Genomic DNA, 25,272 nt, shown 5'->3' with positions numbered 1-25,272 from the left:
AGAGGGGAAGGCCCTCAACGAGATGGATTGCCACTGTGGCTACAACGATGGGCCCAGATACAGCAGGGATTGTGGAGCTGGTACAGGACTGGGCAGTATCTCATTCTGCTTTACATGGGGTCACTGTGAGTCGGAGATGGCTCGACAGCACCTACCCACAACAACATACTCATGGGAAAGCTGGACAGGAACAAGGAAGACAGAAGAAGAATTGATACATTGGAACTATGGTGTTGGCAAAGAGTATTGAATATACCAGAAGAAAGAACAAATCTGTCTTGGAAGAATTACTGTCAGAATGCTCATTAGCAGTGAGCATGGTGAGACTTCGTCTCTTGCACTTTGGACAGGTTATCAGGAGGGGCCAGTCCCTAGAGAAGAGCATCATGCCAGGCAAAGTAGAGGGCCAGCGGAAACGAGCTTCAACGAGCTGGGTTGGCTCAGCGGCTGCAACAGTGGTCTCGAGCAAGCAAGGATTGTGAGGACAGTACGGGACCGGGCAGTGTTCTTTGTATTGTACATGGGGTCACAATGAGTCGGAAGTGACTCAGTGGCATGTAACAACAACAATCGTGAGAAACTACCAGACGAACTCAAATTGAAGGCCATTTTACAAAATACCTTGCAAGTACTCTTCAAAGCGTCACATCTTGAAAAGCAAAAAATTGTCGACAGATGGTCACAAATTGACTAAAAAATGCAATGTGGATTGGATCCTGGGACAAATAAAGACCATGAGTGGACAAGCTGGTAAGATGTGAATTAGGTCTCTAGTTTAGTTAACAGCTTGTGCCGTGTTGATTCTCAGTTCTGATCCATGTGGCTCTGTGGAATGTTAACATCAGGCGAAACCGGGTGAATGGTGTGCAGGAATCCGCAGGACTGTCTTCACAACCTTTCTGTAAGTCTGAAATCACTTCAGAACAAAAAGTTTTAAAAAATCACATGAATGATGTTTGTAGGGTTGAGCTGTGAGGGAAAATTCAGAATTACTCAGTTTTAGTATTGTGCCACGAACAAAACTTTCCTGTATTCCATGTGGACTCAGTATGGTTTGAGTTGTGTGGTTTTTTTCTGTTTTTGCTTTTTCAAAGTTGCTAATTTATTTGCAGTCCCTATAGGTCTTGCTGTTTTAAAATATTTCATTGCCATACTACTCAAGAAATAAATGTCTCCTGAGGGTCCATGCCTTTCCATTTTTAAGTTTTATTTCCAGAATTTGTACGTGTTAAGCATTATAGTTCTAAGATAAACAGTAAAGTTTTTTACCATGAGAGATATAAGAAGTGGTGTTGATTGCTTTTCTACTCTAAAGATTTATGATACGATTTCTGTGATAAAAATCGGGATCTGTAGGCAAACTTTAAATCTCACGTATTCGCAGATCTTGTTAGTTTGTCAATTTACTTTCAAAGCACATGGGTCATTAATATTTATAGGTTCATACCTGGCATTGATATTTGCAAAGCACCAACCCATAAACCCATATCCCTCCTCTTTCGAGTCATTAGATGATTTTCCCCCTTTATAACTAAATGCCTTGGGAGTCATCACCAGTAGCTTTGGAGCAGAATATATAGTGAAGAGAGTAGAATCAGTTAAAGACACGTGTTATTTATTCCTAGGTTAAGGTAGATAGCTTTCAGTTCATTTTATTTATTGATTCTTACATATGTTCTTACATATAACTGAATGGAAGAACTATGTCGACCCCCAACATTATTGCAATCTAGAAAACATTAAAGCCATTTCTGAGCATGACTATGTAACCTAAGCTTAGTTACTTAAACACATTTGGTTGTTGCTCACTTATTTAACTTTATATAAAGCTAAAAATACATAGATTTTTTTCATCAATTTACTGATTCTTAAGTGGAATCTACTGTTTTACTCATGCTGAAATATTTTTTCATAAACGTTTGAAAATGTTGTTTTTTTCCTGGATAGTTTAAAACAGGGCTTCAGACCGATTTAGTCATGGCCGACAAAGTGAAGCCAGAGCAGACCTGAATTTTCAAATGTGGGTGAGCTAGAATGGTCACCAGAAAGGAAAAATGACAGGTCTAAGCTCTGCTGGAAACTAGAAATTCTTTCCTGGAAACCAGGGCAGTGTGCACGGTGCATAGCATGCAGATCTCTTGATCTGGATCAGGATAAACGGTACCCAGCTCAAAGATGGCGGCCAGCTGGGCCATTTTGAATGTGTGTCACTCTCTACAGTCCTGTCACTAATCCGGCGTCACCCATTAGGCTCCTGAAAAGCTCACTACACCTCTTCCAAGTCTCCCATCTCAGAGCTTTGACCGGTATTTTTTTTCCTACTCTGGGCAGCGTACAAGATCACCCAAATTTTAAAAATTCAAGTGTGTTCCAGTTCATCAGCCATGACTGAGCCAGTCTGAGCTGGCTCAATGCCCTGGTTTACAAGTTGTTATTGGTACACTACCGTGTTTTTCTCCTCCTTAATGATAATATTGGAACTCACTTTGTGCCTCTGTTGACACCCTCACCCCCATAAGTGTAGGCCCGTATTCCTTTGCGTAGGTGTATGAGGTCGTTCACTGTTGGCAGTGGGCGGGCTCCTCTGCCTGGTTCTCCACACAGTGGGCCCTTTCTCAGCTGAGCGCCTCGCTGGTCCTGAAGGAGCATGCCTCCTCTCGTTCTTCTTGCCCTCGGAGCTCTTGATGCCTTTATGCTTTGTTGTCTGTGTCTCAGGCCTCATTCCACTCTCGGGTGCCTCAACTTTCCCACCCCTTACCCAAAGGGTACACCTTCACTCCTTGTCTGCACCTTCTCTGCCAACACTTCTGGGTAATGTGGTGCCCAACCCAAGGATGTCATTTTGTGTTCCCCAGCACTTACTCCTCCAACATAGATTTGTCTGCTCTTTATGTTCTCCAGTCAGCTGTTTGTCTCTCTCCACTGACAGCCCATGGTAGAGAGAAATTTCAGTGTCTGCGCCTCAGTATTCCAGGCAGACTTAAATATAAAACACCATCCACATATACAAACTGCCTTCCACTTCTCCCCACCTCTGCCCACCCTCCCAGTTCTTGAATCTAACTTTAAGCTCTTAGGCCCTGCTTGAGTAAAGGTGAATATTAATCAAAAAATACCTTCCCCAAACATTCAATTTCGTTGTTTTTAGGTGCCGTCGAGTCACCTCCAACTCATACCCACCCCCTGTACGGCAGAATGCAGCAATGCCCGGTCCTGTGCCAGCCTCAGAATCCTTGCTGTGCTGGAGTCCATCATTGCAGCCACTGTGTCAATAAATACCTGATAGCCTGGCTTTATGTTCTAACTCTGATTTCGCCAGTATGCTGTCATTTGCCTTCATAAGTATATTCTGTAGAATGCCGTTGCTCTTGGAGTAGCTGGCATTCTCTTATAAATCTTAATGTTTTCAGGGCTGCCTCCAGCCTGAGTTGAGGTCAAGAAGGGTCATGTCAAATTTGGACAGTGAAATCAGATACACACTCTCTTGACCGGTTGGAACAATGGACTGGAACTAACCAGTACTGTACTTTCGTCATCTGTGAAAGTGTGCATCAGACTTCTGACCCTTAGAAGGTACTAGATCAGCAGTAGTAGTGGTTGTGGCTACTAACGTCATCATTATTGTGATCAACATCAATATCATTCTGGGAGTCTAATCAAGAAAGGTAATATTCTTTCCAGATGGAAGTTAATGCCCAATTCTTTACATCCCAAACATAATTAAAAACATTTTCTCACCAAATTGTTACACTGTGTTTCAAAGTCTCTGTTGTTCCTACCAGTCTGTCTGACTTCTCGGCTGTTAACAGTGAACAGCAGAGGATCTCCACGGGCAGAGTTCAAATACTGGGAGTGTGTTAGGATATCCCTGAGGCCTGTGCAGTGGGAGAGATGTTTTCTTACAGAAGGCATATTTCATACTGATTTTGTTTGACATTTTCAAATTTAGAGTGATGGCAGTTTTCATTCAGAAGTTCTATACCAGACCTTTGAAGATAGCTCTTATTTTTGCTGTTGTAAGGTGCTTTGAGTCAGTGCCAACTTAAAATGACCCGGTGTAGGACAGAATGAAACACTGACGGATCCTGCACCGTCTGCACAATCATTGCTGGGTGTGTGCCCATTGTTGCAGCCACCGTGTCAGCCCATCTCGTTGAGGGCTTTCTCATTTGCACTGATCCTCTTCTTTCCCAAGCATGGTATCTTTTCTCCAGCGACTGGTCCTTCCTGGTAACATGTCTGAAGTTCGTGAGGCGAAATCTTGACATCCTTGCTTCTAAGGAGCATTCGCTGTACTTCTTCCAAGACAGATGTGTTCTTTCTTCTGGCACTCCATGGGATAGTCAGAATTCTTTACCTTTACCATAATTCAAAGACATCGATTCTTCTTTGGTCCTCCTTATTCATTTTCCAGCTTTCCCATGCATATGAGGTGATTGAAAATACCATGGCTTCAGTCAAGTGCATCTTAGTCTGCAAAATGCCATCTTTGCTTTTTAACATCTGAAGAGGTCTTTTGCATCAGATTTGCCCAATGCAGTGCATCATTTGATTTCTTGGCTTCCTTGGGTATTGATTGTGGATCCAACTCAAATGAACTCCTTGACACCTTGAGTCTTTTGTCTGTTTATCATGATGTTGCTTGTTGGTCCACCTGGGGATTGTTGTCTTCATTATGGTGAGGTGTAAGCCATGCTGAAGACTGATCAGTAAGTGCTCAAGTACTCCTCACTTTTAGCAAGCAAAGTTGTGTCGTCTGTATATTGCAGGTTGTTGGTGAGCCTTCTCCTAATCCTGATGCCACATTCTTCTTCATATAGTCCAGCTTCTCAGATTCTTTGCTCAGCATACAGATTGAACAAGTATGTTGAAAGAAAGCAACCCTGCTGCAGACCTTTCCTGATTTTAAACCATAGCGTCCCCCTGTGCTGTTTGAACGGCTGCCTAAAGGTTTCTCATGAGCAAAGTCAAGTGTTCTAGAATTCCTAGTCTTCAAATGTTATCCATAATTTATTACAGTCCACACATCACAATAATTTGGTATTGATAAAAAGTAAAATAAATAAATAAATAAATAGCAATTATGATAATATTTGTCCATAATAGTATCCTTAACCCTAAAATCTGCTTTTTAAAAATAGCACTTGAGCTGATTATCCTATAAATGCTCCCTTAAAATGAGTTATCCGTAATGGAATCTTTCCTGGAGAAAGAATGCTGATGAATCTGGTGACGTTTTGTTCCCCAAAAAGTGGTTCTTGGCCACCTCTCATAGAATGAATGTTGCCTCATTGATTTTCCTTGTGTTACCCCTGGCTTTTGGACGTGACTGTCATTTGTGGAGCTTGTGACTGATTTTAAACGAATGTCAAACTCCCCCCGCTCAAGTTGTCTTCATACGTCTTAAGGCTCTGCATTGTGTACATTGCCACATACAACAAAGAGACAAATATTTGTGTTTTGGTCGTGTTTAAGTAGGAAGTACGATATGTACAGCTTTGAAAGCAGATGCTGTTCAGCCTGAACATTGGCGCTTGCAAGGATTTTCTCCGTGAAGTCTGTCTTTCTGGTGCCTTTTCTGCAGTTTTTCATTTGGACAGGAAGTCTACATTTTTACCTCATTTGCTGTCTAGACAAATGAGGACAAGGGGGACTTTGGTAGGTGCCGTGAAGTATACTATTTCCCACAAGCGTGTGCTGAAAAGAAGCCTATAAGCATCATGGGAATTAAACAGAGAGTCACTCTGTTTGTCTCCTTTTGTGTATATATTTGTGGGTTGAATTATTGGCTCAGCTCTGATACCAAGTTCGTGGTATATTTTTTTCACATATGCAAAAAGATAGTTCCCAAACAAGGTCCGAAGGCGTGAAGTCATTTTACAGCATGTTTCTCAACAACTAAGACTAATGAGGTTGGGTACTTGACCTTGGGGTGTTAATTGGAAACAGAGGGCTGAGAATGCATTCCTAAATTTTATAAGCTAAGTCAATAGTTTGTAATAGCGCACTTATGGTAAATACTTAGAGCTGTTTCCATGTGCTGGGTCACTCTGTATAATAGTGGCTGCAGTATTTTACTGTATGTTGTTCCTGTTAGTTGCCATGGAGTCCGACTCTAGCAGCCCCATGTGTGCAAAGTAGCACTGCCATGTAGACTTTTCATGGTTGTGACCTTTCGGGATCATATCGCCAGGCCTTGCATCCAAAGCACTTGGTAGGTTTGAACCAGCAACCTTCAGTTAGCAGTCCAGCACTTACCCACGTGTGCTAGCGAACAGCCACAGCCACCCTCTCCATGGCACCACACCTGGCACGTGGAGCCATGGCCCTTAAGAAACCGAGGGTTGCGCAGGAGAGAGGAACACACACTACTCCCCTGTATTTCATACTTAAAATTCTGAAAAGGAGACAGGACACGAGCTCTCAGCTTCTGAAGATGGCTCAGAGACTTTGCTTTTAGGCCATTGAGCCGGCATTTTAACCTCTGCTCTAAACCCCTGGGAAGTCTCAGGGAGAAATCATTAACTGTATCCTATTAAAATCCTTAAACAAGAGACCTGAACTAGCCTCATTGATTGAAATATCTGCTCCCTTTCTAATTCAGTGTTTATTCTCCTGCTCTCTGGGGATGCTTCTCTGCGACAGTGGCCCACATGTTTGCGGCTCTGCAGCTCTCTCAGTGACTGATCTGATTCCACCCACTGATTGCGTTGAGAGCCATTGCTTAGAGGTGTTGCAAGTTGACCTTTTTTTTTTTTTTAAGTATTTAATTAAGCAAGGGAGTAAAATTGTCTCATTTATTCCCTCTTTTGAGATGGTAAAGCGACGCCAGTATAGACTGAATTTGTCCTTTAGTAAGCTAACTTATGATAAATTGAATATCAGCCAAAGCAGAGCTGTCTTTTGACTGTGAATGGCCATGGAGTTGACTTTGACTCATGGTGACCCCATGTGTTCCCCAGTAAAACTAGGCCGTAGAGTTTTCCTGGCCGTCATCTTAACAGAAGCAGATGGCCAGGCCTTTCCTTCCATGGTACCGCTGGGTGGGTTCTAACCGCCACCTTTAGGGTAACAGTCAAGTACAGTCCATCTTTTGATGTACCAAGTCATAATATGTTAACATAGAGTGTGTTTGTGGCTGTTGTTATGTGCTGTTGAGTTGGCCCCGACTCCTAGCGACCCCTCCTTGGGTTTCCGAGGCGGTATCACTATGGAAGTAGATTGCCCAACCTTCCTTCTGAGGAGTGGCTGGTGGGTTTGAACCACCAGCCTTCTGGTTAGCAGTCACATGCCTTAGGCACTGCGCCACCAGAGCTTCTAGGTGTGAAGATGCATGTGCGTGATGTTTTCTGTGTGTTTTCTGCGTACGCAGAGCTTTACAGAGGCCCTGTGTGCGTTCCTTTGGCAGCCATGTTTGTTCCTTCTCCCCTTGCCCTCCTCCACCCTGCCCCAGCTTACTGAACCAGTCATGTATTTGTGCTTGGTGTTAACTCCTACATGTTTCTCTTGTCACAGCTGCTCAGCTTGGATTGTGTCTCTCTTGGCACACACTTGTCACTTGGGTTAGAGTGAAAATTTACATGTGCAGAGGGTGGAGGAAGGATGATCACTGAGGGAAATTCTTTGCAGGGGATTTTCATTTAAATTAAGTTTTGAAGTAAAATGAGACTTCTTTTTTCAAGGCAGTGAAGTTTTAGAAAAGAACCATTGATAGTAGGAATGGTATTATTTTTGGAGTGCTGGGAAGTGTTCAGTATTCTGAGTGAGGTCACACTTTGAAAACCCAACTCTGTAGCAAGATTTTACCAAATCAAAACGGTGAGGACTCAATGGTGAATTTACTCTGCACGATGTCATTTGTTGCCTTACCCTGGACTCCACTTGAACAGAGGAAGGATTTCAGGAATGCCTTGGGGATATGGGGACTCCATCCCCTGACCAGGGTCCCTCCCTGCAATTACCTCACCTGCCAGCTTAGCAGCAAGATAAATGGAAGCACTGTAGCTTGAAGGTGCCTTGGCTGGAATGAGATGTGGTGGGGCCTCTGTTTGTTCCAGGCAATAGATCTGACGGTACTTATAAAAGAGGAAGAGTGGGTGCCCTGCTGACTAAATGGTCCTCGAGAGGAGTATTAGTTACACAGCTTCTTTGCTAACTAGGCTGAATGCCTAAAGCGCTGTTGCAATCTTTCATTACCGGGCTTTAAGGTAGCTGTACGGATCTGAGGATCTGCAGGGTGGAGGTGGCGCAGCGTAATTTACGTGAAAAAGTTACATGTGTGTAACACTAATGCAGAGGCTGTGTCTTCTTTATCACTCCTCTGTCGGGTTGAGGACTGGTCGGCACTCCCATTCTGAGGTGTTGGCATGGTGAGATGGCCATTTCTTAGGTTTTCCTGTTAGTATTTCCTCGACCAGCTTGTTGAGTAACAGAAGTGTTTCCGACGCCTTTCCAGCTCGAAGGAGGCTCTGAACACCCTCCAATGGCACTGTTTTCTGGCAGGAAAGGAATTTGTAGGTCGTGCGGAGAATCACAAAAATTTCAACATAGCAATTCGTTTTTCTGTGAAGAAAGGTTATGTAAAATTATTTAATTGCACTTAATGATTTTTTAAAAAAACTGAGCCTACGTCGTCTTTTCTGTTTAAATCCATTTGCAATGTAAGAGAAGAACATGGTTTGTGTCGTTACCTACCAGCATCTCTGAAGAGGCAAGAGCAGGGTGTTCTCTCCACACACACTCCTCTCAGAGCCCCTTTCCAAGAAACCACGCGGGCTTGCCAGGTAGTCTATACTGCGTCTGACACCAGGAGCCCACCCCGCACCCCTGCACGAGGGGCCTGGGTTACTTTCCCCTCACAGAGAGCACACTGAGACCTGGTTCTCAGTCCACGTTTCCCCAGAGGCCATGGTCATGCAGTGAGTTGGCTTCTCGGAGCTCCTGCATTGATACCGGCCGCATACAGCGCTCACTGTGCCGGTCATGTGAGGCCGGTCATCTGAGGCCAGCTGACTCAAATTTCCCCCCATGGCGGAGGCAAAGGCGGCAGTAACACTGCCCCAGTACACTTGGTTCTTTAAAGCAGCAGTTAGCAAACTTCTCCTCTAAGGGCCAGACAGTACAGGGGCGCATTGCTTAAGGGCTGCTCAGGCAATGTCTGACGCATATACCCCTGGGTCCCTAAGGGTGTTTCATTTCAAAGGGAAAGCAGCTCTCTCTTTGTTTATTATTTCTTCCTAGTTTGAAAGACTTTAAACCTAGACTGACACAGCTCTGGACCGGGGGTGGGGCATGGGCAGGTGAGGCAGGGACATGGCTGTGGGTGTGGACTCTGGGGGTTTGTCCCCCGCTCTCTTCCTCCTGCAGCCACCCTGCCACTGGCGCCCCCTCCCCCAGCCTCCACCAGCAGCTCCAGTAACAAGGATGACCAGGAGTGGGCTCCCAGCTGGTTTTAATATGGGGTTCACACAACATCCGACTCACACCGTGCCCGTTTCACAGGACGTGTTGTGGGCAGTAAGGTCTCTGTCACAGTGACCCTCTTTGTAGCCCCCAAGTAGCCATAGACAGTTTCTAAAGGAACGGGTGCCTGCATTCCACGATGTATGAACGCCAAAATGTGAATGTCTTACATTTTTCACATGTCACAAACTTTTCTTTTTTCCCCATTCAAATTCATGACACTGGGGTGAACCAACGCAGCAGGGCCGATTTGGGCCCACAGGCCGTAGTTTGCAGTCCCTGCTTTACGGGATGCCTGCAGTGTGTTCCTTGGCACTGTTAGGAATCGGTGACAACAGCTTAGCAGGGAGCTCCCTTGGAGACACACATTTAAAGAATTATCTGGGACCTGTTCAGCACTCCCCCCACCTCCTCCCTACCCACCTGAGAGAGTGAGATGTGTGGAGTCAGCGTTCAGCTTGGGCGGGAGAGGCGTGCGCTGCACCCCTGTCCTCTGTCTTCTCCATCTTGTCAGCTTGTGTGCTAGGGACCAAGCAGGGAGCTCAGCTCTGGTGCAGAGGAACTTGGGTAACTGCCCTGACAGGCAAAGCGTGACTACTGTCTGCGTCGTATGTAGCGTGTTACTTGCTTCATCACCGGCTCCTGTTTCTACCTGGCTTCACAAAGGTTGTGTTAAGTTTGGGAAGTTGGCATAGAATTATTTTTGGACTCCACAGTCAAGGGAGCTGTGGTAGCATGGTGCCTAAGGCACTTGACTGCTAACCAGAAGCCTGGCGGTTCAAACCCACCAGCCACTCCTCGCAAGGAAGGTTGGGCAATCTACTTCCATAGTGATAGGGCCTCAGAAACCCAAGGAAGGGTCACTATGAGTCGGGTCCAACTTGACAGCACATGACAACAACAACAGCAACCACAATCAAGTTAAATGTAATGTTTTCTCAGCTGCACCCATGCAAAGACATGGATCTCACACACTCTGGGAGCAAAGGTCATATGTTCTATCTCTGGATTTGCCCAGTTTTATTTGAGAGGTTTGAAGATACTGTTTGTAGGGGTGATATTTGCAGTCTCTCCCGTTTCCCTTGCATCTGTTATTCATAACCACTATTACATGATTGTTGGTGATTACTCAGTATCCCACATAGAAAAATTTGTAGTTTATTTATTTGGGGCATAAGACATTCTTTTTTTCTCTAACGTTTTGGTTTTGTGAGGTTCTCCAGCTTTACTTCAGCAGAGATGGCAGTGATGGCCCAGGCGGGTAGAATCCTCTCGCCCCCCACATGGGAATCCCACGTTCACTTCTCAGCCAGTGCCCCTCACATGCAGCCACCACCTGGCCGCCAGTGGAGGCCTGCTCCTTGCGCTGACGCTGATCCGGTTTCCGCAGAGCTTCCAGGCCGAGACAGACAAGGAAGGGCCTGCTCCAGAAACCAGCCATTGAAAAGCCCGTGGATCACAGCAGCCTGTCCCGTTGGGCATGCGTCACTGTGGGTTGGGGGCTGACTCAGCAGAACCTAAGAGCAGCACAATCCTTCAGAATGATCTTTTAATCATTGGTAATCTTGCTGTTAAAGAAAGAGAAGTTACTGATGTGAAGGGACAGAAGCCCAGCAGGTAAACTGCCTGGGAGCCACGGTGCTACCCCTGACTTGTCCCTGTGCTTTTGAGGTGCCCTGACCAGCTGCGACCAGGGCTCCCCTTGCCCGTTTTACACTTTTGCTTTAGGGTCATGCTCGGAATCTTGGGCATCTCCCTTTTGCCAGCTGTCAAAGCTCTCATTTCAGAAGTCCTGGTAGTAAGCAACCTATCTTCCTTCGGATCCCATTCTGCACAGTTTACTCCTGGGTCCCCGGTGTTAAAACCTTTGGAACTGCAGCTCTGCCTTTAGAATTTGTTCAACATCTGGCCCTTCGTTTCCATTAGATTTGAAGACTTGGTCATCCAGGGGTCTTGTCTGATGTTGAGCCCCTCTCTGCATTTGAGGCCCCTCTCCTGGGCCCCGGAGACACAGCAGTGAACAAGGCCAGCGGTCTCTGCCTCCTCACACTCTGGGCGAGGCTGGGGCAGGCCATTCCTCCTGTGGACTCATCATCTTCAGCAGCCACCTTCTGTCTTCAGTGGGGTGACCTTCGGCGGTCACCTGACACTCTGACCTTCAGCTTCTGAAGCTGTCAGATGGGGGTTTCAGGAACTGCTTCAGAGGCTGCTATGATGAACTCAGAGGGCATGAAAAATTCTCTGTTTAGCATAAAGTTGTTACAAAAACTATATGAAGGGATAACGTTAGGACTCAGTCCTGCCAGTGTAACTGCAAAGGGATTCAATTCCACGATATCATATAAAAATACATTGTTGTTGTGTGGCATCTCGACAGTCCCGACTCATAGCCAGCCTGTGTGGCATCTCGACAGTCCCGACTCATAGCCAGCCTGTGTGCGACAGAACAGAACACTGCTCCGTCCTGCGCTCTCCTCAGTCTTTGCTGCACTGGGGCCCACAGGGGCAGCCACTCTCTGAGCCTCTCATTGAGGATCTCCCTCTTTTTCACTGACCCTCTAGCAAACATTCGGAAGGAAGGTTGGCAATCTACTTCCATAGAGATACTGCCTCAGAAACCCAAGGAGGGGTCACTATGAGTCGGAATCGACTGGACAGCAGCGAGTTTTTTTACTACCAAACGTGACGTCCTCGTCCCGGGACTGGTCCCTCCTGGGTTGTGTCCCAAGCTCGTGAGATGAACCTCTATGTCCTCATGTATAATGAGCATTCTGGCTGTTCTCCTTCTGAGACAGATTTGTTCATTTTTCTAGCAGTCCATAGAATATTCAGTGTTCTTTGACAACACCATCATTCAAAGGCATCAGTTCTTCCTCGGACTTCCTTATTCATTTCCCATCTATTATATGCATATGAACCAATTGAAAATACCATGACGTGAGTCAGACCCAAAGTTATCAAAGTGATGTCTACTCTTCAACACTTTAAAGAAGCCATTTGCAGGTTTGCCCAGTTCAGTATGACATCTGATTTCTTGACTGCTGCTTCTGTGGGTGTTTATTTAGGGTCCAAGTAAAATGAAATCCTTGAGAAATATGATCTTTTCTCTATCATGATGTTGCTTATTGGTCCAGTTGTGAGGATTTTAGTTTTCTTTATGTTGAGGTGTAATCCTTACTGAAGGCTGTAGTTTTAGATCTTTATCTGTAAGTGCTTCAAGTCCTCTTTGCTTTTAGCAAGCAAGGTTGTGTCATCTGCAGATCACAGGTTGTTAATGAGTCTTCCTTGAGTCCATAATCTTCCTTGAATGCATAGTTCCTGATCTACAGGGTTCTTCTTTATATAGTGCAGCTTCTCAGATTATTTGCTCAGCATGCAGATTGATTAAGTATGGTGAAAGGATACAACCCTGACATGCACCTCTCTTGATATTAAACCACGTGACTGGCTCTCGCTCTATGTACAGGTTCTTTTGAGCACAATCAAGGGTTCTGGAATTCCCATTCTTCGCAATGTCATCGATAATTTGTTATGGTACACAAAGTTGAATGCCTTTACATGCTCGATAAAACACAGGTAGACGTCTGTGTTAGACTGGGTTCTCTAGAGAAACAAAAAAACAGCAAAGCTTATATAGATAGAGAGAGAGAAATTTATCTTAGGAAAATAGCTCACACACATATAGAAGCCGGCAGATCCAAAGTTCCTGGATCAAACATCAAGCTGGAGGCTTTTTCTGGCTCCCACAACCACAGGGGCTGAGGAGCTCAAGGCTGGCAGGCAGTACACCGGCTGTTGACTCCAACGAAAGACGAATCCAAGATCTCCAGGCTGAACGTGAACTGCTCACTCACGGACAATTGTAGGCAGCACAACAGAATCCCGATCCACAATAGAATGTCTCTCTTCCCAGGATGTCCCTGGATATACTGGAAGCAGGCCACACCCCTCGGGAAACTCCCCTTCAACAGATTGGCCACTCAGAACACAGTCATCTGATCCCATCATGGGAACAGCCACACAGAACTGGGGTCCAACCAAGTTGACACACAGCTCCAACTATCACAATGTCTTTCTGGTGTCCTCTCCTCTCAGCTAAGATGCATCTGCCATCACTAACGATATCCCTCACTCCTTGTCTTCTTCTGAATCTGATTTGAATTTCTGTCAGTTACCTGTCAATGTACTGTTGCATACCATGTAGCAAAATTTTACCTGTGTGTGGTATTTATGATATTGTTCAATAATTTGTGCATTCTGTTGGGTCACCTTTCTTTGGAATGGGCACAAATACAGGTCTCTTCCCAGTTGGTCAGCCAGGTAGCTGCCTTCCAAATTTCTTGGCATTGATGAGTGAGGGCTTCCCTTTTTTGCATGCATTTGTTGAAACATCTCAGTTGATATTTTGTCAGTTCCTGGAGGCCGTCAGTGCAGCTTGGATTTCTTTCTTCAGTACCATCAGTTCTTGATCATATGTTTCCTCCTGATATGATTGAACATCAACAAGTTATTTTGGGTACAGTGACTCTGTGTATTCTTTCCATCTTCTTTGGATGCTTCCTGCATCATTCAGTATTTTACTTAAAGAATTTTTCAGTATTGCAATTCAAGGTTTGAATTTTTCTTCAGTTCTTTCAGCTTGAGAAATGCCAAGCATGTTCTGTCTTCCTTTTTGGATTACTAACTCCGTCTTGGCACATTTCATTTATAATACTTTACCTTGTCTTCTTGAGCTGCCGTTTGAAATCTTCTGTTCAGCTCTTTGACTTCCTCGTTTCTTCCATTTGCCTTAGCTATTCTCTGTACAAGGACAAGTTTCAGAGTCTCTTCTGACATCCATTTTGGACTTTTTTCCCTATCTTTTTAATGACCTTTTGCTTTCTTCATGTATGATGTCCTTGGTGTCATCCCAAAACTTGTCTACTCTTTGGTCATTAGCGTTCAGTGTGTCAGATTTATTCTTGAGATGGTCCATCTCTAAATTCAGATGGGATATACTCAAGGTCATACTTTGGCTCTCGTGAACTTTAATTGTCTTCAGCTTCAACTTGAACTCGCATATGAGCTGTTGGTGGTCTGTTCCACATTCAGCCTCTTTTGACAGATGTCATTGATTTGATTCCTGTGTATTCTATCCGTTGAGGTCCACGTGTATAGTTGTCATTTATATTGTTGAAGAAAGGTATTCCCAAAGAATAGCCGATTGGTCTTACAGAACTCCATCATGCAAGCTCCTGTGTCATTTCTTTCACCAAGGCCATGTTTTCCAACTACCAATGCTGCTTCTTTGTTTCCAGCATTTGCATTCCAAGCACCAGTAATTATCAGTGCTTCTCATTGCACATTTGATCAATTTCAACTGCAGAAGTTGGTAAAAGTCTTCAGTTTCTTCATCTTTGGCATTAGTGGTTGGTGCATAAATTTGAATAATAGTCTTATTAACTGGTATTCCTTGGAAGCCTATGGATATTATCCTATCACTGACAGCATTGTTCTTCAGGATAGATCTTGTAATGTTCTTCTTGACAATGAATGCAACCCCATTCCTCTTCAATCTGCCATTCCTGGCAGAGTAGACCATATGATTGTCCCATTGGAAAATGGCCAATGCCAGTCCATTTCAGCTCACTAATACCTAGGACATAAATCTTCAAGTGTTCCATGTCATTTTTTGGCAACTTTCAGTTTTCCTAGATTCATACTTTGTACATTCCATGTTCCAATTACTAATGGATGCTTTGCACTTGTTTCTTCTCATTTAGAGTCATGTCCCATCAGCAGATGAAGGTTTTGAAAGCTTTGTTCCTTGCATATCATCAAGGTCACCTCTGTTCTGAGGAGACAGCTCTTCCCTAGTTAGTTTGAGTGCCTTCCAACCTGAGGCTTTACCTTCCGGTGCTGTGTCAGACAGTGCTCTGCTGCTGCCCACAAGCTTCTCAGTGGCCAGTTTTTTTCTGAAGTGGACCACCGCATCCTTCTTCCCAGTCTGTTTTGGTCTGGAAATGCCATTGAAACCTGTCCACCACAGGTCACTCTACCGGAATCTGAAATACTGGTGGCATAGCTTCCCGTGTCACAGCAACATTCATACTACCCTAGTAAGACAAACTGGCAGATAAGTGGTGATAAAAATATATCACTCTTTTCTATAATGGCAATCTTGTAGATACTTCAAGAGTAACAGTTTTTGACCACCTCATCTGGTTAAGACTTTGACTGCCATTACGTTAGAGTCTCCTAGTTTGAAATTCGAACATTCCTCCGGTGCTGGCTCCTAAATGAAAGGACCCCGGTGTGTAGTAGTTCAGTGTGTGGAAGTCCTCCTTTAGAGCTAGCCCTTTCCATTCAAATGATGGGTGACCACAGGAAGGACAGGCTGTTGTGTGGCTCTCAGAGCAGTTTCACTGCACTCAGTGTTGACCACCGGGAGGACAGCTGTACAAGAATGGTTTATGAAGGGAACATACAGCTTTGTTCATCTGTTGGAAGACAGCCATGTTCTCAAGAGGGCACTGGTGGCCCAGGGGTAGAATGATTGCCTTCCACACGGGAGCGCAGAGTTCGATTCCCGGCCAGTGCCCCTCATGCACAACCACCATCCGGCTGTCAGTGGAGGCCGTGTGCAGCGAGGATGCTGAACGGGTTTCCACGGCGCTTCCAGACTAAGACAGGCTGGGAGGAGAGGCCTGGTGATCGGAAAATCAGCCAGTAAGTGCTGTGGATCGTAACGGTATGGTGCCGTTATGCGTGGGGTTGTGAGGGGTTGCAAGCCAACTGGATAGTAGCTAATGACAAGGCGTGTTCATGTGGCTTTATCCTGTGAGATACCTTCTCAGTGTTTCTGTAACAAGTGGCCGTGCGCTGAGGCTTTTGGATGTCACCCAGAAGCACTTCCTCTCTCTGAATGGCCATTGTTAGGATTCTTCAGCAGTCTTGTATGGATCCAGAGACTTTTTTTAAATTGTATTTTTGTTGAAAGTTTAAAAGCAAATTAAGCTCCAATTTAACAATGTCTGTGCATATTGTTCAGTGACATTGGGTGTGTTTTTCACAGTGTATCAATATCATTATTTCTCCACGTATGTTTTACTCACATGCTGTTTCTTTCTCAGGACCTGTCCGGCTCCATTGATGACCTCCCCACAGGAACCGAAGCAACTTTGAGCTCGGCAGTTAGTGCATCCGGGTCCACGAGCAGCCAAGGGGATCAGAGCAACCCGGCGCAGTCGCCCTTCTCCCCACACGCGTCCCCACACCTCTCCAGCATCCCAGGGGGCCCGTCACCTTCTCCTGTCGGCTCTCCCGTCGGGAGCAACCAGTCACGGTCTGGCCCAATCTCTCCTGCAAGTGTTCCAGGTATTCCATTTCACAGTAATTTCGTATCTTAGTTTGTAGTGAAGGCAGTTGTAGGATTAATCAGTAGCAACGTGCATGTCCTTCCCTTACTTGACCATAAAACACCCAGCAGTGAGTATACAACTTGGTGGCCTGGGAGAGCTCCCATTCTTAAAGATGCTCACCCAGTGAATATCACCTGCCATTAATAAAATCACCAATTCTTTGGAAATTTCCACTTTGCACATTTATCTTATGCCAGAACCATGACATTATTTATTTTGCTAACGTACGTTTTGGTAATGATTCTGCTCCATGAGAACGTCTGGCAAAAAAGCCCCTTGATTAGCTCAGCAAAGCAATTGCTGACTAGCGTTGGCCTGTGTGTGTGTGTATGTGTGTGTGTTGTTTTTGTTCTTCATGGTCATTGTCAATAGACACAGTAACCATCGTTTCTAAGGTACTTTGTAGGATTTTTGACTCCCGGTGCCTGAATGTCCCGGCATATGGTCCAGGCCTTCTTACTGATTTTATTACTCTTAGCAGTTCATGTCCCGTTAACTCACATGCTCAGTTATCCTGCCAGAGTCACTCATGTTCTGAGTCTTACCCATCCCTCATCATGCGCTTGGGCTATTTCTTTATTTTGTAATTGCTGCATCTTCATCCTTTATCAGTCAGCTATCCTGTATCAAACTGCTTCCCTTCAACCCTCCAGGTAACTGGCTTTCCTTATCAGCGGACTGCTTGTAATTGTTTCCTGGGTGGCTTGGCTAACATGACACAGGTGGCCACCAGAAAGCCCTTTATTCTCATGTCAGGGGTGATACTGAATCACTAATAAATTTTGTGGTAATTATATCATGTCACAATCATGGATGAGAACTTTAGCCCTTTTTTACCATTGTACCACTTTTACATTTTTAAAACATGCTTATTATAAGGTGTTACATATACAAGTACATACACACACAAACTTACTCACATGTTGATTATGAAACATAATTGTTAAATGACTACTCATCAGCCACATCCAGTTTAAGAATTGGAGTGTTACTGGTGCTGTTGTATCTGTCTATGTGTCCGTTCCTTGTTCTAACCCCGTACTTCTACCTAAAAGTTTCACCTTCTTAGCTCTGGTGGTATAGTGCCCAAGGCATTTGATTGCTAACCAGAAGGCTGATGGTTCAAACCCACCAGCCACTCCTCAGAAGGAAAATTGGACAATCTACTTCTGTAGAGGTAACTACCTTAGAAATCCAAGGTTGCTGTGAGTCGAATTGACTGGACGGCAGTGAGTTTGGTTTGTTTTGGTTTACTATTCAAGTAAATCGTTTAACTATCTTTGCTGAGTGTAAAGCTATGTAGTACAGAATTATATAAAACATGAAAATAGAACATTTCTTAATATTAACATCTGTTGTACTTAGAAATTGATTTAGCAGTTTGGGGATTTGCTCATCTCTCTCCCATTTGAACTGGATACATGTCTGTAGCCACTTGATCCTCTCTTGTAGCTACTTAACCAGCTGTGTGACCTTGGGCAAGCTTCAAAACCCCTGGGTCTCAGTTTCTGCATCCATAACATAAAATGACGCCTTCTCTCACTGGGTTAATGCAAAGATTAAATGTGTTGATATATATCATCAGGCACATAGTAGGCATTGCTCCTCTTAGTGATAAGAAACATTCAGTGATGATTAGTCACATGACGTATTGCACCAGACAGATCTGCTACAGAAGACCTCTTTAAAGTGCTGAAGAGCAAAGATGTCACTTTGAAGACTAAGGTGCACCTGACCCAGGCCGTGGTGTTTTCAGTCACCTAATATGCATGCGAAAGCTGGACAGTGAGTAAGGATGCCTGAAGAAGAATGGATGCCTTTGAATTACAGTGCTGGCAAAGAATATTGAGTGCACCGTGGACTGCTGGAAGAACAGACGAATCTGTCTTGGAGGAAGTACAACCAGAAAGCGCCTTAGAAGCGAACGTGGTGAGACTTTTTGTCTTCTCACGTGTTTTGGACCTGTTTTCAGGAGGGACCATCCTTGAGGAAGGCCATCGTGCTTGGTAAGGTAGAGGGACAGCAGAGAAGAGCAAGACCGTCAGTGAGACGGACTGGCACAGGGGCTGCCATGATCATCTCAAACATGGCACTGATTGTGAGAGTGGTGCAGGACCAGGCGGTGTCTCAGTCTGTTGTACCCAGGGTCACTGTTGTTGTTATGTGCCGTCAAGTCGGACCTGACCCATAGCAACCCCTCCTTGGGTTTCCGAGGCAGTATCACTACGGAAGTAGGATTGCCCCATCTTCCTTCCGAGGAGTGGCTGGTGGGTTTGCACCGCCAGCCTTCTGGTTAGTAGTCAAGTGCTTTAGGCACTATGCTACCAGAGCTCCTCCAGGGTCACTGTGAGGTGGAAATAACTCGATGGCACCTAACACCAACAGCAATTCTGATGATGCTGATTACAGTTGTTGTTATGATGCAAGCTGAGAACTAGAGACTTGTCCGCGGTGATTGCCGTCCCCATAGGGCAGTCCTTTTGCCAGCAGCCTTCTGCTTCTTCATCCAGTGGTGTGCTTGGATAGTTCAGAGAGTGTGTGTGTGAAGTTCCCAGTGAGGTGGGAAGTGTCTACTCAGTTACTTAGTTGGGACCACTGGAGCTAGCCAGAATAGCATCATGTCCTTTTATAAGAAAGAGAAGCCAAGCAAGTTGCCATTTAGTCAGTTCCAGCTCACCGTGGCCCCATGTGTTGTAGAACAGAACTGACTTCTGTGGGATTTTCAAGGACGTGACTTTTTGGAAGCAGACGGCCAGGCCTTTTTGCGAGGCACCTGGGTGGATTCAAAGTGCCAACTTTTCAGTTAACAGTTGAGCACTTAACCATTTTCCCCACCCACAGATTCCATTTTCACAAGCTTGAACCCGTTTTTCTTCTAACTTGAAAAAATACATAGGCTGGCAGTTGCTCTTCCTGGGGGTTGGGCCTGAAAGGTTCAGAAGGCAGAAGACGAGGAGATGGCAAGCCTGTACAGAGGTGGCAGGACCTTGTTGTCCCTACACACAATGATCTTAGCTGGAGCGAGAACCTCCATTTCACTCATGTTGTGGGCCAGCTGCTTTCTGTGTCATTGTCTAGCACAGAATTGAACAGCAGATGAAGTTCAAGGTCCGGGGTTCTTTCTCATCTTTTTCGCGTGTAGTGAGACAACAACAACAGCAACTAAGCATGATCAGTACACTTCCTTGGTTTTCCCTCTCCCTTCATGTGCCTGGCCCTAGGCAGGGCTGCCACGGGGATTTGAACAGGTTCCTCGTTGCATGGGGGTGTGGATACTGAGGGCCCACTTACTGACTTGCAGCCAGCTCGCCCCCACAAGTGATACCCTGTTTCAGTTTATACAGAGGAGCCAAGGAGTGGTCAGCAACCTTGGCTTTGACCTTTTGGAATACACCCACTCCTTCCTTATCATGCTTAGGTTCCAAAGACCAAGCCGTCTTGCAGAGTTAGCATCATGTGAAAATGGAGGCTCATCACATGAGATCATAAAATGAGGACGATTACATCATCACCTAACTGCCAAGTTACATCATTACGTAACTGCCAAACCACTGAAGTTCTGGGCCGCCAAGTTGAGACAGAACCCTAACCATCACAGCCAGGGTTCCTCTCACCTCGGCGTTCTTTTCTACCAAATGTACGTTGTCAATGCACAAGATGGTTGGGGAGTAGTTTTCTCACTGTTGTTGTCAATGTGTAGTATCAGATCACGAGACAGTGGATATGGGAGAAGTAGGTGCAGTTTGTGGCTTGAGTTACCTGTCTCTTCATGTTCTGTTCCCAGAGCTGTGTCTAGAGATGCAAACATGAGGTTTGATGTATGTTCATTTCAGGATTTTTTTACAAATTCAAATCAGAATTTTTATATGGTAGTATTTTAAAATGCTTAGAAAAAGTCATCATAATAGGTTTTTATACAAAAATATGTGCATGTACTTCCGTTTCCCTCCTTTTTTCCCTTCAAATCAATATTTCCCTAAGATGCCTGTCCGTAATCTCTGCAAAGTATTAACCGTATTTATGTTATTTACTTGTATGAACTGAATCACAGGTAATAGAAGCACACATCAGAGATCAATGCCAAGCTGATGCTTGTTTTTTGTTTCTTGTTTGCTTTTAACTGAATGCCCACAGCCCTCGGTAGAGAACAGCGAGACCGGTTTAGAAGTATCACTTCCTCCTTTTCCATCTCCAGTCCTTTTATAGAGGAGCCCTGGTGGTGCAGCGGTTAAAGTGCTCGGCTGGAAGCCAGAAGTCAGCAGTTAGAACCCACCAGCCTGTCCATTGGAGAAGGGTTTAGCGGTCTGCTTCCATCAAGATGTACAGCCTTGGAAACCCCATGGGGCAGTTTTCTGTATTATTATAGGCTTGCTGTGAGTCAGAATCGACGCCATGGCAATGAGTTTGGTTTTTCTAGTCGTTATGTAGAATCCCTGGGTGGCAGAGATAGTTAAGTGCTTGACCACTAGCTGAAAGGTTGGTGGTTTGAACCCAGCCAGAGGTGCCTAGGAGGATGGGCCTGGCAGTCTGCTTCCAGAAAGTCACCCGCCTAAAAACCCTTGGAGCAGTTCTGCTCTGCAGACGCAGGGTTGCTGACAGTCTGGGTTGACCGATGGCAGCTAACAGCAGCAACCAAGTCCTCACGTTCAGCTTTTGTTTGTCTTTGTGTTAGATCCTGGGATAATTTCCACTCCACCTTCATTTGGTTCTGAGTCTACACCGATGGAATCGGAGTGTGGTGTAGACATGGCATGTTTCTCAGGGGCACAGACCGTGAACTGCCGCCTCACGATTCCATGTGGAATGTCCTTCTTATTCTTCTACAGGGAGCCTTTTGCCTTCTGCCCACCCCTGCCCCCACATTCCCAGCACCCCCTTGCTCTTTCTGACCTCACTTTTGTCCTGTCACCGCCTGCTCTAGCTTGCTACCACTGCCTTGCCGTGTGTCACAGCCTAGCTCTTTAGATCATTGTCTCCCCAGCAAGCCATGTAAAATTAGAAGCTATTGTGTCACTGGTGGCTGGGGTGAGGCAAGCCAAAATCTCATGGGGGGCTCTTCCCGGGGTTGCTTCCCCAGGCTTTGTAGGAGAAGGGTAGCCGTTTTCTCCATCACTGCCGGCTAATGAGAAGTTTCACAAAGATGGGTAAACAGAGCAGGCTGAAGCATCCCTAATGGCCGACTCTCACCCTGTTCTTCCACCCACCGTGACACTGCCCTCCCAAACCTTGTGTCCTGGGAAAACTTCCAGAGGCTGGGCAGAGCCTCACACCACGGGGCTCTCTGTCCTGCCTTCTTTGGGGGAAGCAGGTGGGGAGGGCGAGGGGGGTTCTGTGGTCAGTAGTCCCAAGGATGTCTGCCTTTGTTTGCACAGGACTGGGTTCCTACAATGCAGCCATCAACAGTGGAAGGCACAGACTTTAGCCCTGACTGTTACCCTAAACACGGCTCTGAGAGCAGAAATGTGTGTGTTCCTCCAGCGTCATTCAAATACGCCTGTTTTTAGCCTAGACCCCTTTGTCGTCCTGTTCTCTCCTTTTCATAAGTGCACATTTAATACTTGTAAATCAAAATGATGACTCCATCTTTCCAATTGGTAGTTGAAATAAACAAGTAAATATTAGGTGTGCGCGTATACACACATTTCAATTAAGCGAATCCAGCGTCAGGAGCAGTTGATTCTGAAATTTATGTGATTAAACATTTGGCTTCCCTCCTAATCAATACTGCCATCGCAGTCTGCTTCCACGGCTTCTTGGGCTACACCCTGCAGTTGTTATTGACTTCTGTGCAGGGCGCACGAGCTGTGCAGTCTTGGATGGATTGGATCGGCCTAACCCAGCCTCACGCAGGCCCGGCAGCTGACACAGCACAGCATCAAGTGCCTCACCGCTGCGGAAGATTTAGTGGACGTTACTTCCACTCATCTTGCCTCCAGAGCCACCATTCCACTTTACTAACAAAGCAAAAATGTAAATAAGCCCAACTTCTTTTTTATTTTTATTTTATTGGCCAAAGGCGGTTGTCAGCTTTTTCTTCCATGTGCTGTAAAGCAACAACGGTGTTTACATATTAAGGATGGCGGAAGTGCAGTAGGGGTGGGGAGGAACAGGCAGATAGCACCCGTTCATAGCCTGATCAACATTTCTGCCAAAAAAACCTTTAAATGTCCAGATTGCTGGTTGATTTTATTAAAGAAGAGCTAAGGATAGTATGCCTACATTCTTGACTCGTGGAGGGTTTTTTTCTCCTATTGTTTTTTTTTTTTAGCATTTGGCATTTGTCCCACATTCAGTTTTAGATGGAATTAAATCAGTTTCACGTGACAGCAGAAAGGCCATTGATTATAATAGATCAGGACCAAAATTACTTGCTGTTTGTGTTAGCACCATGACAGACAGCCCTTCTTTTCCTTGCTGGTCCTAGCTGTCTGTTGTAGGAGGCTAATGGAAGCCCTCATCTTCCCAGCCATCGCAGACAAACAGTGCCATCAGCTAGGAGTGTGTATCTCCAGCTTTGGCTACGTTTCATGTGCTTTGCTAGGCAAGATGTCTCATCCCCCACTCCCCCTCCCCAGCCTGAAGGCTGCCTTAGGAGCTGAGAAAGTGGGAGGCGGTGGCTCAGGATGACGGAGGAACTGAGATGGTGGAGGGGGAGGAAGGATGCTGAAGGTGGGCTCCTCAAGGACTGGCGGGGAAATGTGGGTTTTCTCGCATCACTCAGTAGCTGCTCCAGATGCTCTATCCTGCTCCATTTCTGCCTCCCTCACCCAGCAGCCTTCCTCTCCTCACTCCTCAGCCCCCTGGCCCCCAGGAGCAGGTCTGCACAGGCACCCCCTGGAGGGGGCTGCCACCTGGGAGCCCCTCCACAAGCCCCATCTGCAACATTTATCTACGCAAATTAGTAACTGGCAAGTCACTTTGGTTGCTTTCCTTTGAAAAGGATCACGGGTTTTAAGAGCCTGCAGAAATGGTTCTGCTGGAGCTAGCCCCTCCACTGTCATAAAGCAGCAGCTATTTTATGGAGAAGCCTGATGTCTGAAGCTTGGTGGCACCGTCGGCCCTTGATGGGGAGAGATGTACCCAGCATAGCAGCCACCATGGTGGGTCTGTGCCCTCGGGGGCCTCCAGCACGAAGAGCGTGAAGTCCAAACAAGGATGGCACACGCTGGATTAAATGTGGCAGCCGTGGGGTTTATTTCCAGTTGCTCTGTGTAAGTGCCCACCCAGTTCTCCTTAGCAAGTGAGAGCTCAGTAGATTTCCATCCGAGCCAGTCTAGCTGCAGATAGCAACAAGAAGACGCTCTGGTCAAAAAACTCATCTTCTCGCTTAATTTGACACTGAGACAAGCAGGTTCGGGAAGGACGCCTTAATGGGAAAGAGAAAAATGAATCTCAGGTAAAAGTTAGTCATAGGCCAGAGTGAGCAGGAAGGGTTCAGCGAAAGGAAATGAGAGTTCCTGGTGTAATTTATCAAGATTAGTGCCTAGAAGCAGCCGCACAGCGCACAGTCGGGCCTCTCTCTTCTAATCCACTCTCCCTGGAGTTTAGATCTCTCAGGCTCATGCCTAACCCAACGTAAAGAAAGGAATTTTCCACTTCTTAATTTACTCTTGCTTTATAAAACTCAGGCTAATAGTGTAAGTTTATTCTATGTGGAAATGGCTCTATGCCAGTTTCCGTCATTGTAACTCAGTAGAACCTCTGAAACGGCACTGCGAGCAGTGACTTTTTTTTTTTTTTTTTTTGGAAAGTCGGCACAGTCACCTACCTGGGAGCCTCATTTGAAAACCCCATCAACATCCTCGTTGGCATCTCCGGAGGTGGAAACCCTGCAACAGCGGGTTGCCAGGAAGATGCATGCCGCTATTGGCAAGCTGAGCAGAGGGAGAGAAAATTAAACAGGAAACGCCGCTGCTGCAGCCGTGTTTCTAATCGGTGGCAGCACAGAAAAACATCAGTTCAGCAGTTCTACACGGCAAGGCAAACTGAATCCGGTGTTTTTTCCTTACAAAGTAAAATATTTGTATGTTACACAAAACAGTGATTTCAGATCCTTTCCAAATGATGCTTAGCAACAGTTAAGAAAGCCACGATGTATTTTGTCTCTTAGATGCCATTGCAGTTCTCTGTGGCTCAGTTGTGAGTGACACGATCCAGAGCCTGTCCTCTCTGAGATGCTGGTTTAAAATTCAGAGCCTGAGCCTGCCAGAGGAACTCAGTGCTTTGGTCAGGGGTGTCCCCGTCAACGTTTCTGGGGAGTGGGCCCCACGTGGCGGACCTGCCTCATGTTTGAAGCCGTGCAGCCCCCTGTGTGCTGAGCTGCGGTCCCCTGGCCTGCCTGGGACAAGTGTCCTGCTGACTGGGGGTGAGCATTTCATCATCACTGCAAAAGCAGGGACTGTCCATTTTT

General features: G+C 45.7%; 1 protein-coding gene across 1 annotated transcript in view; it reads left to right on the top strand.

Moving 5' to 3' along the window:
• Window positions 1-25,272, top strand: part of ARID1B (AT-rich interaction domain 1B) — a 168,789-nt gene that overhangs the window by 15,914 nt on the left and 127,603 nt on the right. The window contains exon 2 of the mRNA XM_042782680.1: window positions 16,575-16,818. The gene's annotated coding sequence lies outside the window, so the exon portion shown is untranslated. The remainder of the gene's footprint in view (window positions 1-16,574; window positions 16,819-25,272) is intronic.

Source organism: Orycteropus afer, unplaced genomic scaffold (assembly GCF_000298275.1).
Source record: "Orycteropus afer afer isolate SDZICR_OR568_19922 unplaced genomic scaffold, OryAfe1.0 scaffold00407, whole genome shotgun sequence".
Classification (NCBI taxonomy): domain Eukaryota; kingdom Metazoa; phylum Chordata; class Mammalia; order Tubulidentata; family Orycteropodidae; genus Orycteropus; species Orycteropus afer.
This window is presented reverse-complemented; position numbering and strand designations above follow the sequence as displayed.